General features: G+C 44.9%; 1 non-coding gene across 1 annotated transcript; it reads left to right on the forward strand.

The window, feature by feature from the left end:
• Window positions 1-13817: 13817 nt before the first annotated feature.
• trnal-caa (transfer RNA leucine (anticodon CAA)) lies at window positions 13818-13936 on the forward strand. The gene is made up of 2 exons: window positions 13818-13855; window positions 13891-13936. It is a non-coding gene; the product is annotated as a tRNA-Leu (tRNA).
• Window positions 13937-14350: the final 414 nt, after the last annotated feature.

The following is a 14350-nucleotide window of genomic DNA, read 5'->3' on the forward strand; positions in this document are numbered from 1 at the left end:
ATGTAGTCACGGTGATAGTGCCACACAACACATTCGATGGTGTCCTCAGTGTGAGGACGGGACTTCATCTCCACGAGGACTGTACGATGGTCACTCCTTCCAATACCGTCATGGACAGGTAGATTGGTGAGGACAAGGTCAAGTAGGTTTTTCCCTCGTGTTGGTTTGCTCACCACCTGCCGCAGGCCTAGTCTGGCAGTTATATCCTTCAGGACTCGACCAGCGGTGGTACTATTGAGCCACTCTTGGTGATGGACATTGAAGTCCCCCACCCAGAGTATATTCTGTGCCGTTGCTACCCTCATTGCTTCCTCCAGGTGGCACTCAACATGGAGGAGGACTGATTCATCATCAGGAGGTTTCCTTGCCCATCTTTGACCTGATGCCATGAGATCCAGAGTCAATGTTGACTCCCAGGACACTCTCTCCTGACTGTATATCACTGTACCGCCACCTCTGGTCAGTCTGTCCTGCTTTTGGGACAGGACATACCCAGGGATGGTGATGGAAGAGTCTGGGACATTGGCTGAAAGGTATGAATTCTGTGAGTATGGCTATGTCAGCTGTTGCTTGACTAGTCTGTGGGACAGCTCTTCCAATTTTGGCACAAATCCCCAGATGTTCGTGAGGAGAACTTTACAGGGTTGACTGGGCTTGGTTTGCCTTTGGTCGTGTCACAGTGCCACGTGGTCCATCCGGTTTTATTCTTATTATGACTTTCTTTAGTGAGATTTTACAACTGAGTGGCTTGCTAGGCCATTATTAGGAATATCGGAACAGGAGTCGGCCCTTCAGCCCCTGATGCCTGCTCTTCCATTTGATAAGATCATGGCTGATCTGTGATCTCGCTCCATATACCTGCCTTTGGCCAATATCCCTTGATACCTCAGAGGGCAATTAAGAATCAACCACATTGCTGTGGGTCTGGAGTCATATATAGGCCAGACTAGGTAAGGATGGCAGGTTTCCTTCCCTAATGGACATTAGTGAACCAGATGGGTTTTTATGACAATCTGGTAGTTTCATGGCTACCATTACTGATACTAGTCTTTTTTTAATTCTAGATTTTATCTAATTAATTGAATTTAAATTCCCCAGCTGCCATGGCAGTGATTTGAACTCATAACTCCAGATTATTAGTTTAGGCCTCTAGATTACTAGTCCAGTAACATAACCACTATGCTACCATACCCCTATGATATATGCAGTGGGATTTGGGGAATGGTCCAAACTATGCTCAATGGGGGAGATTTCCCCAATCTCAACTGGGGATGGGGGGACAATTATTCCGTGTGGGGGAGGGGCCCCTTGTATAGTCAGTGAAGGGGGTCCCAATCTATGCTCCGTGGGGAGAGAGGAGTTAGTTATCCTATTTTGTGCTGTGTGCATTAGGTGGTTATCTTGATCTCTAATGTGCATTTGTAGAACCATGGGTGAGCTGTTTTCTACTATTTGGGGCTTACGTGTGTGTTGGACTTACCAGTGATGGTTGTGTGTGTTGGGTGGGGGGGGTTACCCAGTCAGCTGATGGGGGTTTTTAGACTATTGATCAAACTACTACGGATAGGAGATTGGAGGGTGTCTCCGATCTCAGCTGTTCGGAGACAAATGGGGTAGATGCAGCAGTCAACTCAGTTCCGTTATGGACGTGAGTTCAGCTGGAGGGTTTATGCCACTTGATGTTGGGTTGAACGGGGTTCTTTGGTGTATTCCTGGGAGGGTGAGTAATCGTTTTGACCCATTTGGGGAGTATGTTACATGATTTCCATGTCTGTGTATATTTTGCCTGGACATGACTTGTATTCGGGGGCTTTAGCTTGGAACACTTGAGGAAGTGTTTGCTGCGCAGTGCCACTGCTCATCATTTTCAAGTTCTCTTTACTTCGATCTTCCATTTTTGTATTTCATTGTGCTGATCTATATTGCCAGTGCTCTTACTCCGTGCTTGGTTCATTGCTGCCCTTTGCAGCCAATTTCAGTACTTCTGCCGACAACTTCCGAAAGACTAAAAATGGTTGTACTGCCTCAAGAACGTTGCCATGTTAACTCTCGTGGCTTATAGTCAATCAGATTGATTTGTCTTTGTGTGTTTACTTGGCCAGTTCCTAGGAAAGCATCAACGGGAACTTTAAGAGATACAACTGGAGATTACTGAAGCTGCTGTTTGGGGCTGTCCTGTAGCATCAGGTGGTACCCTATAGTTTTCAATCTGTCACATAGCATTACATTCACAACACCTCGTGTACCTTTAGAATCTTGTGACCACTCACTGTTTTTGATGTATAATAGATACGTACACACACATATTGGATAAATATTTGAAGGGAAAAAATTACAGGGCAATGGGGAAAGAGCAGGGGAATGGGACTAACTGGATAACTCTTTCAAAGAGCTGGCACAGGCACGATGGGCTGAATGGCGTCCTCCTGCACTGTACTTATTATGATACATAGCACCCTTCCAACCTGAGGAAAAATTTATGAGGGTGTAGAATCAAGTACCTTAGCGTGAAATGCAACCAACTATACTGGGGATTTAATGGCTGCTTTACTGCCCCCATCCCCCCACCTCGCAAAAAAAAGCTTTACATTGACATAAAAGATAATCACTTCATTTATTGTGTTTGATTCATAATACCTCAGTAAACTAAGTAATGAGATAAGTCAAGGTATATTTAAAAATGCAGACACTTTTTCAGGAATGATGGTTTCTCCCTCACAAAGTGGATGAGCTGGAAGGTTTATATATTTGTGCCATGACTTCAGAGCCCTCTCAAGGTTCACATTCTTAGGCTGGAAAAAATAACCTGTTTCTGATGTCAGGATGCTGATATTGACTCAGATTTCACACTGATTGAAATGAATACCACTCAGCAGGTGGCTTTTTCAATTGGATGCAGAAAGACATTGCGTACTTTGGTACAGTCTTCATCTTTTTTCTAAACAGCATTCTTCACAAACTGCAGGAGTGGGTCAAGTAAAGGCCACTTCTGGGAAAGATCAAAGAAAGCAAGTTAAAGGCATACTGTCAGAAATTCAGGAGACTATACCAAATGGTTGTGGAAATTAAAGAATGTTATTCACTGCAAAACAAGATACAGTTAATGAGTCAAATTGCTAATAATTTTACCAGCTAAAGCAATTGAAGCGATATTACCCGTTCCTATTGGGAGGAGCTTTGACCTCAGCTGTTTTTCCGACTGCCTCAAACTTTTTACCTTTCAGCTAATGTTTGTATGACTCAAGCCACGTTCCCTTTTGGGTACATACTGTTCTAGGCAGCATCCCCTCATGATCACTTTTGTATTATTTTATGTTAGTTGCCTATCCAAGCCTATCTTACAATACTGTATGAGTTTTTCTGCACCCCCATTCGACATATGGTGAAGCCCCATTCCTTGGTTTCAGATCATTTTTGCTTAATGAAGGAAGACCTTTGGGGAGGGCTTGGTGGGAGCATGGGATGTGGAAGAAAGATGAAGACTCTATGAAAGTGAACAATCTCTTTTTCTTCTTTAGACGATGCCATATATCATGGCACAAATATATAGAGCTTCCAGTTCATCCTCTTTGTGAGGGAGAAACCATCATTTCTGAAAAAGTGTCTGCATTTTTAAATATACCTTGACTTATCTCATTACTTAGTTTACTGAGGTATTATAAATCAAACACAATAAATGAAGTGATTGTCTTTTATGACAATGTAAAGCTTTTTTTTGCGAGCTGGGGGGGTGGGGGCAGTAAAGCAGCCATTAAATCCCCAGTATAGGAGGAGGTGTGTCAAGTGAAACTTGCATTTCAGATTTTGCCATTGTTTAATGTTTATTTTGTAATGTGTCCTTAATGGTTGAGGTGGCTGCATTTTTAAAGTATTTTTAACTGAGTGTAACTAAGAGAGAAAACACAAAACAAAATCCAGCAGAAAAAAAATGGTTAATTTAAAGAAGGGAAATCCTGGAAGGATTGCATCAGTATTCAATTTTGAAGGGGAAGTTCTGGAAAAAGTCATGAAATTAAGAATGTTATTTCAGCAGAATCTTTTAGTAACACTAAGTACTGTTCCAGAGATGCTTGGTAAGGAAGGAAAGATTCAATTCTTTTTAAGATTTGTAATTTTTGTCCCACAATTTGGTCTTTCTCCTTAAACCGATGGGACAGTTAACTTATTGATATTAAAGGTAGGGGCTGCTGTATTCAAGCTCTATTCAACTTTGAAATCAATTATAATTTATATTATCTTTGCATGAAACATTGCATTGTATCCCTCTAACCATGAAGGGAATGTAGAAGGAACTGTATGGTAGAACATTACTGTTTCAAGCAGTATCTTTTTTTTTACTCTTTCATGGGATGTAGGCGTCGCTGCCTAGGCCAGCATTTATTGCCCATCCCTAATTGCCCCTGAGAAGGTGGTGGTGAGCCGCCTTCTTGAACCGCTGCAGTCCCTGTGGTGAAGGTTCTCCCACAGTGCTGTTAGGTAGGGAATTCCAGGATTTTAACCCAGCGACGATGAAGGAACAGCGATATTTCCAAGTCGGGATGGTGTGTGACTTGGAGGGGAACGTGAAGGTGGTGTTGTTTCCATGTGCCTGTTGCCCTTGTCCTTCTAGGTGGTAGAGGTTGCGAGTCTGTCGAAGAAGCCTTGGCAAGTTGCTGCAGTGCATCCTGTGGATGGTACATACTGCAGCCACTGTGCGCTGGTGGTGAAGGGAGTGAATGTTTAGGGTGGTGGATGGGGTGCCAATCAAGTGGGCTGCTTTGTCCTGGATGATGTTGAGCTTCTTGAGTGTTGTTGGAGCTGCACTCATCCAGGCAAGTGGAGAGTATTCCATCACACTCCTGATTTGTGCCTTGTAGATGGTGGAAAGGCTTTGGGGAGTTAGGAGGTGAGTCACTCACTGCAGAATACCCAGGTGATCCCCAGGATGTTGATGGTGGGGGATTCGGTGATGTAATGCCGTTGAATGTCAAGGGGAGGTGATTAGACTCTCTCTCATTGGAGATGGTCATTGCCTGACACTTGTCTGGCGCGAATGTCACTTGCCACTTATCAGTCCAAGCCTGGATGTTGTCCAGGTCTTGCTGCATGCGGTCACGGACTGCTTCATTATCAGAGGGATTGCGAATGGAACTGAACGCTGTACAATCATCAGTGAACATCCCATTTCTGATCTTATGATGGAGGGAAGGTCATTGATGAAGCAGCTGAAGATGGTTGGGCCTCGGACACTGCCCTGGGGAACTCCTGCAGCAATGTCCTGGGGCTGAGATGGTTGGCCTCCAACTTTCCTTTGTGCTAGGTATGACTCCAGCCACTGGAGAGTTTTTCCCCTAGCAGTATCTAGAATTAAAAGAAAAAGTTAGTTGAAAATTGAAAAGTTGAGTCACATGTTTTAGTTTATGTAGCACAAGCCTGGTAAAGGTATTTTATATCTATATATAATATATTAAAATTGATATGTGGATCATGTGCTTCATTAGAAACTGATAGGTAAACATCTCCTAAGAGATTTCTAATAAAATGTCAAATTAGTTGCCAGGATTCCCTGTCATGCCTGTAGATGGTGCATTAATAGGATTTCCAATGTTAATCGTAACAGTTGCCTGTCAAAGCTCCCTGCCACCCAATAATGTTGTGCTATATTATCTTTTCTCACAAATCACTCAAAATGCTTTCTGAAAAAAATATAATTTGCAATTTTTCTCAGTAACTGACATTTCCAAGGTCCAAAATAAGGTTTGAAACAAAATTTAAAAATCACAATAACATGATTAATTATATCCACTGAATTGTATTGTGTCTTTTAATACCTTCATTAAAGTCCTTATTTGAAAGCCCCAGCCTCTCCCTATAGGGTTGGTCTTGATATTTTTGCCTAGAGCTGAGATTCTGTTAGCTGAATGTGGACTGTGTAGTCTCAGCATGTGCAATGTATGTAATTTCCCAATCCATCAGTACAGTTCAGTCATCTAAACTGCTAGAATATTTTCCTTTTGTTTTCAACAATTTCTGTTCAGTTGTTTTTCAAAATTATTTCATTGTCACAGTCAAGCCCAGGGCATCGCTGCAGCAATTCCACAGGGAAGCATCCTTGGTCCAACCATCTTCAGCTACTTCAACAATGACCTTCCTTCCTTGAGGTTAGGTGTGAGTTGTTGCTGATGATTCTAGTATTCAGCTCTATTCACATAGTGAAGCAGCCTACTGCAGGACTTGGATAACATCCAGGTTTGGACTGACAAATGGCAGGAAACATTCATAAGTGCCAGGTAATGACCGTCTTGAACAAGAGAAAACCCAACCTTCTCCCCCTTGCCAAGTCCCGTACCATCAACACCTTGAGCGTGACCATTGACTAGAAGCTTAACTGGACCAGCCATAACAACACCATGGCTATAAGAGCAGGGCAGAGGCTGGGTACTCAGTAATAATTAGCTCATTTCCTGACCCCTCAAAGTCTTTTCACCATGTACAATGCTAAATTCAGGAGTGTGATGGAATACTCGCCACTTGTCTAGATGGGTGAAGTCACTACAACACTCAAGAAGCTCAACACCATCTGAGGAGAGAGCGGCTTGCTTGATTGGTACCACTGCCACTGGATTCAATATCCATCCCCGGTACTATGGCCCACTGTGGCTGCAGTACATACGCTCTACAGGATATACTGCAGTAACTCACCAAGGTTACTTCTACAGCACTTCTTTTCCCTACGACCTTTACCTCTAAGAATGGCAGGAGCAGCAACAATATGGGAACACCATCACCTCCAAGTTGCACACCATCCTAACTTGGACTTATATTGCCGTTGCCTCATTTTCACTGGGTCAATATCCTGTGTAAGGATAGGTGCACTAGTTTGAATAGCCATATATTTCTTTAATATAAAATATATATCCACATATTAGTACTTACTCTGCAATGGCTATGCAAGGCCAGGTCTGGAACCACTGGAGACATTACCTCTTTCACCATCCATGTGAAGATATAGTAAATCAGTCAAATGACTGTAGGGAGGTGAGGTATCCAATTGAGGTATCCATGAATAGAAAAGGTCAATAGTAGAAACATTCTCATCAAGTTATGTCAAGTATCTGTCAGCAATACATAGACATTACTGAACTATGATAAGATTCCTTGAAACTGGACCTCTGAAAGCACCACTGAAAATATCACTAAAGCTCACACAACCAGGTACCACTGATGTGAGTGCTTCACTATTCCAGATAATGAAGCACTCACATCAGTTCATGTACCACTTTTATATTTCAAAGTTATAAAACTCCCACAACCTATTTATTTTTAAAAGTTATTTAAAATATACATCTGAATCATTTTAATTGCATTTTAATAATTTCTCCCCAAATTAATAAGATTTATGGTAATTAAATTAGAATTAAATTGAAATTTCAGTTAAATTAAGATTGGAGTTTTGAAGTTACCTAGAGCCCAGGGCATGTGCTACATCTTGGCTCTCATTTTTCAGCAGCTGTACATGACTGGTGGGTGACAGCAGCAGTTGTGTCAGACATATTTCATCTCGTGCACTGCAGCCTTGGGCCAATTTCTGAAGCTTGCAGCTCAAGTACTGACTGAAACAAACACTAATATTGCAATAATATTTACTATTATAGAGTGTAGCTTGTATGTTTGTTCTACTTGCTTAAAATTCAAGGTTATAAGCATATGAATGGTTTATCAATGAGTTACTTTTATTTATCACAAGGGATGCTTGAATTAAAAAAAGCCTTCAAATGATTAGATTTCATCATTCTAGAATACCAACTGTCAAGGTTTGGAATTCTGTGCCCATTTTTCCCACAAGATTCTGACGTAAGGGCCTCGAAATTTTATGGCACCACAACTGTTTTTCAGACACAAAACGGGCGCCTAAATATCCAATATGGCAGGTGGGGCACGTACACTCATGCGCCGGTAGTGCGCCGCCTGTCATATTGGATCTGGCTGCTCCGTAGGCATTCAGGGCGTATGCCAGAAATATTTAAAAAGATAAATATTCAAAATATGAATGTTGTAGACCCCTTTTCTGATATTGTCCTGCCCCAGCGGCAGACTCACCAAGTGATAAACTCATACAGCAACTCGTGGCACAAACAGACAGAAAGGACCTTTCAGCAGCGCTATTTAAAGGGCTCATCCACTACTTACGGGTTAGTTGCTGGTTTGTCATTTGAAGCTGATGGTCAACTAGGCATTTTGTGGCCTGTTTCTGTCTGTGAAAACTTAATTCTGAATGGTGAGAAGAAGATCTTGCTCGTGTAGTTCTGCAAACAGTTGTACTTCATCCATGGGTGGTCTGGAATTTGGGCTTTTTTTTATTCGTTCATGGGATGTGGGTGACGCTGGCGAGGCCGGCATTTATTGCCCATCCCTAGTTGCCCTGGATGGTGTCGAGCTTCTTGAGTGTTGTTGGAGCTGCACTCATCCAAGGGAGTGGAGAGTTAGGAGGTGAGTCACTCGCCGCAGAATACCATCCAGGACAAAGCAGCCCTCTTGATTGGCACCCCATCCACTACCCTAAACATTCACTCCCTTCACCACCGGCGCACAGTGGCTGCAGTGTGTACCGTCCACAGGATGCACTGCAGCAACTCGCCAAGGCTTCTTCGACAGCACCTCCCAAAACTGCGACCTCTACCACCTAGAAGGACAAGAGCAGCAGGTACATGGGAACAACATCACCTGCATGTTCCCCTCCAAGTCACACACCATCCCGACTTGGAAATATATCGACGTTCCTTCATCGTCGCTGGGTCAAAATCCTGGAACTCCCTTCCTAACAGCACTGTGGGAGAACCTTCACCACATGGACTGCAGCGGTTCAAGAAGGCGGCTCACCACCACCTTCTCAAGGGCAATTAGGGATGGGCAATAAATGCTGGCCTCACCAGCGACGCCCACATCCTATAAACGAATTTTAAAAAAGCCAGGGGATCAACCCTGGTTCAATGAGGAGTGTAGAAAAGCATGCCAGGAGCAGCACCAGACGTACCTAAAAATGAAGTGCCAACCTGATGAAGCTACAACACAGGACTACATGCATCCTAAGCAGCGGAAGCAACATGTCGAAGAAGCCTTGGCAAGTTGCTGCAGTGCATCCTGTGGATGGTACACACTGCAGCCACAGTGCGCCGGTGGTGAAGGGAGTGAATGTTTAGGGTGGTGGATGGGGTGCCAATCAAGCGGGCTGCTTTATCTTGGATGGTGTCAAGCTTCTTGAGTGTTGTTGGAGCTGCACTCATCCAAGCAAGTGGAGAGTATTCCATCACACTTCTGACTTGTGCCTTGTAGATGGTGGAAAGGCTTTGGGGAGTCAGGAGGTGAGTCACTCGCCGCAGAATACCCAGCCTCTGACTTGCTCTTGTAGCCACAGTATTTATATGGCTGGTCCAGTTAAGTTTCTGGTCAATGGTGACCCCCAGGATGTTGATGGTGGGGGATTCGACGATGGTAATGCCGTTGAATGTTAAGGGGAGGTGGTTAGACTCTCTCTTGTTGGAGATGGTCATTGCCTGGCACTTATCTGGCGCGAATGTTACTTGCCACTTATGAGCCCAAGCCTGGATGTTGTCCAGGTCTTGCTGCATGCGGGCTCGGACTGCTTCATTATTTGAGGGGTTGCGAATGGAACTGAACACTGTGGAGTCATCAGCGAACATCCCCATTTCTGACCTTATGATGGAGGGAAGGTCATTGACGAAGCAGCTGAAGATGGTTGGGCCTAGGACACTGCCCTGAGGAACTCCTGCAGCTGAGATGATTGGCCTCCAACAACCACTACCATCTTCCTTTGTGCTACGTATGACTCCAGCCACTGGAGAGTTGTCCCTCTGATTCCCATTGACTTCAATTTTACTAGGGCTCCTTGGTGCCACACTCGGTCAAATGCTGCCTTGATGTCAAGGGCAGTCACTCTCACCTGGAATTCAGCTCTTTTGTCCATGTTTGGACCAAGGCTGTAATGAGGTCTGGAGCCAAGTGGTCCTGGCGGAACCCCAAACTGAGCATCGGTGAGCAAGTGCCGCTTGATAGCACTGTCGACGACACCTTCCATCACTTTGCTGATGATTGAGAGGGCGGTAATTGGCCGGATTGGATTTGTCCTGCTTTTTGTGGACAGGACATACCTGGACAATTTTCCACATTGTCGGGTAGATGCCAGTGTTGTAGCTGTACTGGAACAGCTTGGCTAGAGGCACGGCTAGTTCTGGAGGACAAGTCATCAGCATTACAGCCGGGATGTTGTCGGGGCCCATAGCTCTTTGCTGTATCCAGTGCACTCAGCCGTTTCTTGATATCACGTGGAGTGAATCGAATTGGCCGAAGACTGGCTTCTGTGATGGTGGAGATATCAGGAGGAGGCCGAGATGGATCATCCACTCGGCACTTCTGGCTGTAAACGCTTCAGCCTTGTCTTTTGCACTCACGTGCTGGACTCCGCCATCATTGGGTTTGTTTGCAGAGCCTCCTCCTCCCGTTAGTTGTTTAATTGTCCACCACCATTCACGACTGGATGTGGCAGGACTGCAGAGCTTTGATCTGATCTGTTGGTTGTGGAATTGCTTAGCTCTGTCTATAGCTTGTTGCTTCCACTGTTTAGCATGCATGTAGTCCTGAGTTGTAGCTTCACCAGGTTGGCACCTCATTTTTAGGTACGCCTGGTGCTGCTCCTGGCATACTCTTCGACACTCCTCATCTGAACCAGGGTTGATCCCCTGGCTTGTTGGTAATGGTAGAGTGAGGAATATGCCGGGCCATGAGGTTACAGATTTGGCACAAGTCCCCAGATGTTAGTAAGGAGGACCTTGCAGGGTCGACTGAGCTTGGTTTGCCGTTGTCATGTCCGGTGCTTAGTGGTCCGGCCGGTTTTATTCTTATTATGACTTTTCGTAGTGAGATTTTACAACTGAGTGGCTTGCTCGGCCATTTCAGAGGACAATTAAGAATCAACCACATTGCTGTGGGTCCGGAGTCATATTTAGGCCGGACGGTTTCTTTTCCTAAAGGGCATTAGTGAACCAGATGGGTTTTTTACGACAATCCGGTAGTTTCATGGCCATCATTACTGATACTAGTACTTTAATTCCAGATTTAATTTAATTAATTGAATTTAATTAATTGAATTTAAATTCGCCAGCTGCCGTGGCGGGATTTGAACTTATGACTCTGGATTTTAGTCCAGGCCTCTGGATTACTAGTCTAGTAACATAACCACTATGCTACCGTACCCTTGTTGGTAATGGTAGAGTGAGGAATATGCCGGTCCATGAGGTCACAGATTGTGCTGGAATACATTTCTGCTGTTGCTGATGGCCCACAGCGCCTTAAGGAATGCCCAGTTTTGAGCTGCTAGATCTGTTCTGAATCTATCCCATTTAGCACGGTGGTAGTGCCACACAACACGTTGGATAGTGTCCTCAGTGCAAAGACGGGACTTCATCTCCACGAGGACTGTGTGGTGGTCACTCCTTCCAATACTGTCATGGACAGATGCACTTGCGACAGGTAGATTGGTGAGGACGAGGTCAAGTAAGTTTTTCCCTCGTGTTGGTTCGCTCACCACCTGCCGTAGGCCCAGTCTAGCAGCTATGTCCTTTAGAACTCAGCCAGCTCGGTCAGTAGTGGTGCTACCGAGCCACTCTTGGTGATGGACATTGAAGTCCCCCACCCAGAGTACATTCTGTGCCCTTGCTACCCTCATTGCTTCCCCCAAGTGGTGTTCAACATGGAGGAGGACTGATTCATCAGCTGAGGGAGGGCAGTAGGTGGTAATCAGCAGGAGGTTTCCTTGCCCACGTTTGACCTGATGCCATGAGATTTCATGGGGTCCAGAGTCAATGTTGAGGACTCCCAGGGCCACTCCCTCCTGACTGTATATCACTGTACCGCCACCTCTGGTGGGTCTGTCCTGCCGGTGGGACAGGACATACCCAGGGATGGTGATGGAAGAGTCTGGGACATTGGCTGAAAGGTATGATTCTGTGAGTATGGCTATGTCAGGCTGTTGCTTGACTAGTCTGTGGGACAGCTCTCCCAATTTTGGCACAAACCCCCCGTGTTAGTGAGGAGGACTTTGCAGGGTCGACTGGGCTTGGTTTGCCTTTGTCGTGTCCGGTGCCTAGTGGTCCAATGCTGGGTAGTGCGTCCGATTTTATTCTTCTTGTTGACTTTTTTTAGCGAGATTTTACAACTGAGAGGCTTGTTCGGCCATTTCAGAGGGCAATTAAGAATCAACCATATTGCTGTGGATCTGGAGTCACATATAGGCCAGACCGGGTAAGGTCGGCAGGTTTCCTTCCCTAAAGGAGGAGGGAGAGCACAAGGAAGACGGGAGAGAACAGGAGCAGCTCACAGAAGATGGAGGAGGAGGAGGGCACTGCGCAGGAAGCCATACCCACAGCAGGTATTCAGGGAACACTTCTGCTACGTGAACTTCTCAGAGGAGCAATGTCTCAGGTGCCTCTGCTTCACAAAAGAGACTGTCACCGAGTTATGTCACCTGCTGCAGCCACAGGGCATGGACAGCAGTGGCTGTTAAGATCACCTTGGCCCTTAACTTTTATACCACAGGCTCGTTTCAGGTTGCAGCAGGCGACAACAGTGATCTCCCAGTTTACAGTCCAATGTTTTATTAGGGAGGTCACCGAGGCTCTTTACACCAGGAGGAATACCTACATCTCTTATCCCGTGGACAGAGCGAAGCAGGATGAGAGAGCACTAGGCTTTACATGCATGGCAGGTTTCACCAGGCTCAAAAGTGCCATAGACTGCACTCACATTGCGTTGCGTGCTCCCCATCACCAGCCTGGCATCTTTGTCATTAGAAAGGGATTCCACTCCCATAATGTAACCACAGGCACCGCATCATTCAGCAGTCATGATTCAGTCATTATGTGCTAGTCCTCTGTGCCGCCTTCATTCCAACCAGGCTGCCAGGTCACAGGTTGACTACTGGAGAACAAGGGACTATCCCCCCTTCAGACGTGGTTCATGCCTCCTGTCAGGAACCTGGACACAAACGCAGAGCAGGCCAACAACAAGAATCAAACTGCCACCAGAAACGTCATCGAGCAGACAGTCAGCATCCTCAAACAATGCTTCTGCAGCCTGCACTGTTTGCAGGGAGCTTTACATAGAATTACGTAAGAGTCTACAGCACAGAAACAGGCCATTCAGCCCAACCAGTCTATGCCGGCGTTATGCTCCACACGAGCCTCTTCCCACTTCATTTTATCTAACCCTATTTGCATATACTTCTATTCCTTTCTCCCTCGTGCTTATCTAGCTTCCACCTTAAATGCATCTATTTGCCTCAAATACTCCTTGTGTTAGCGAGTTCCACATTCTTACCACTCTTTGGGTAAAGACGTTTCTCCTGAATTACCTATTGGATTTATTAGTGACTATTTTATATTTATGGCCCCTAGTTTTGGTCTTCCCCACAAGTTGAAACATCTTCTCTACGTCTACCCTTTCATAATCTTAAAGACCTCTATCACATCACCCTATAGCTTTTGAATGGCTTGTTTTTGAATGCAGCTGTGCAGGTTGAGCAAGCACAAATGTAGGAGAGGACGATATTAAGCAATAGTTTGTAAAATGCGAGTTGTTGTGAGAAATATGTGTGTGTGAATGTTGGTTTCACTGCGGGGATGGTGAACTTCATGACTAGCACTGCCTGATAAGTCATGCAAGAAAAGTGAATGTTGTGTACTTTGTGTTTGCATCGGAAGAATTAGTACAAGGCAGCTCAGTAAGGGTACAGATTTTGGAGGACTCTTTTGGAGCATTGCATTGCCAGGATGGCTGAGTGGTCTAAGGTACCAGACTCAAGAACTGCTAATTCTTACCTTACCAAAGGTTGGTGAATTCTGGTCCTTTTCTAGTGGCGTGGGTTCAAATCCCACTTCTGGTATCAGAGTTTTATCCACACAAATGCCGTCAGCGTCAAACAGCCTGTTCAACTCTGCTTGAATTTACATATGGACACTTCAAGTACCTCAACGGTATTGCCGTTTGCTGTCAAAAGCGAATTAGATCAAAACTTTTTGAAGGGAAAAAATTTGCAGGGCTATGTGGAAAGAGCAAGGGAATGGTACTATGAAATGAAAGATAAAAGAGCCCCAGTCTGTTCGGCCTTTCCTGATAAGTATATCGTATCAGTTCTGGTATCATCCTTGTGAATCTTTTTTGCACCTTCTCCGGTGCCTCTATATCCTTTTTATAATATGGAGACCAGAACTGTGCACAATACTCCAAATGTGGTCTAACCAAGGTTTGATACAAGTTTAACATAACTTCTCTTTTCAAATCTATTCCTCTAGAAATA

Source organism: Heptranchias perlo, chromosome 25, assembly GCF_035084215.1.
Source record: "Heptranchias perlo isolate sHepPer1 chromosome 25, sHepPer1.hap1, whole genome shotgun sequence".
Classification (NCBI taxonomy): domain Eukaryota; kingdom Metazoa; phylum Chordata; class Chondrichthyes; order Hexanchiformes; family Hexanchidae; genus Heptranchias; species Heptranchias perlo.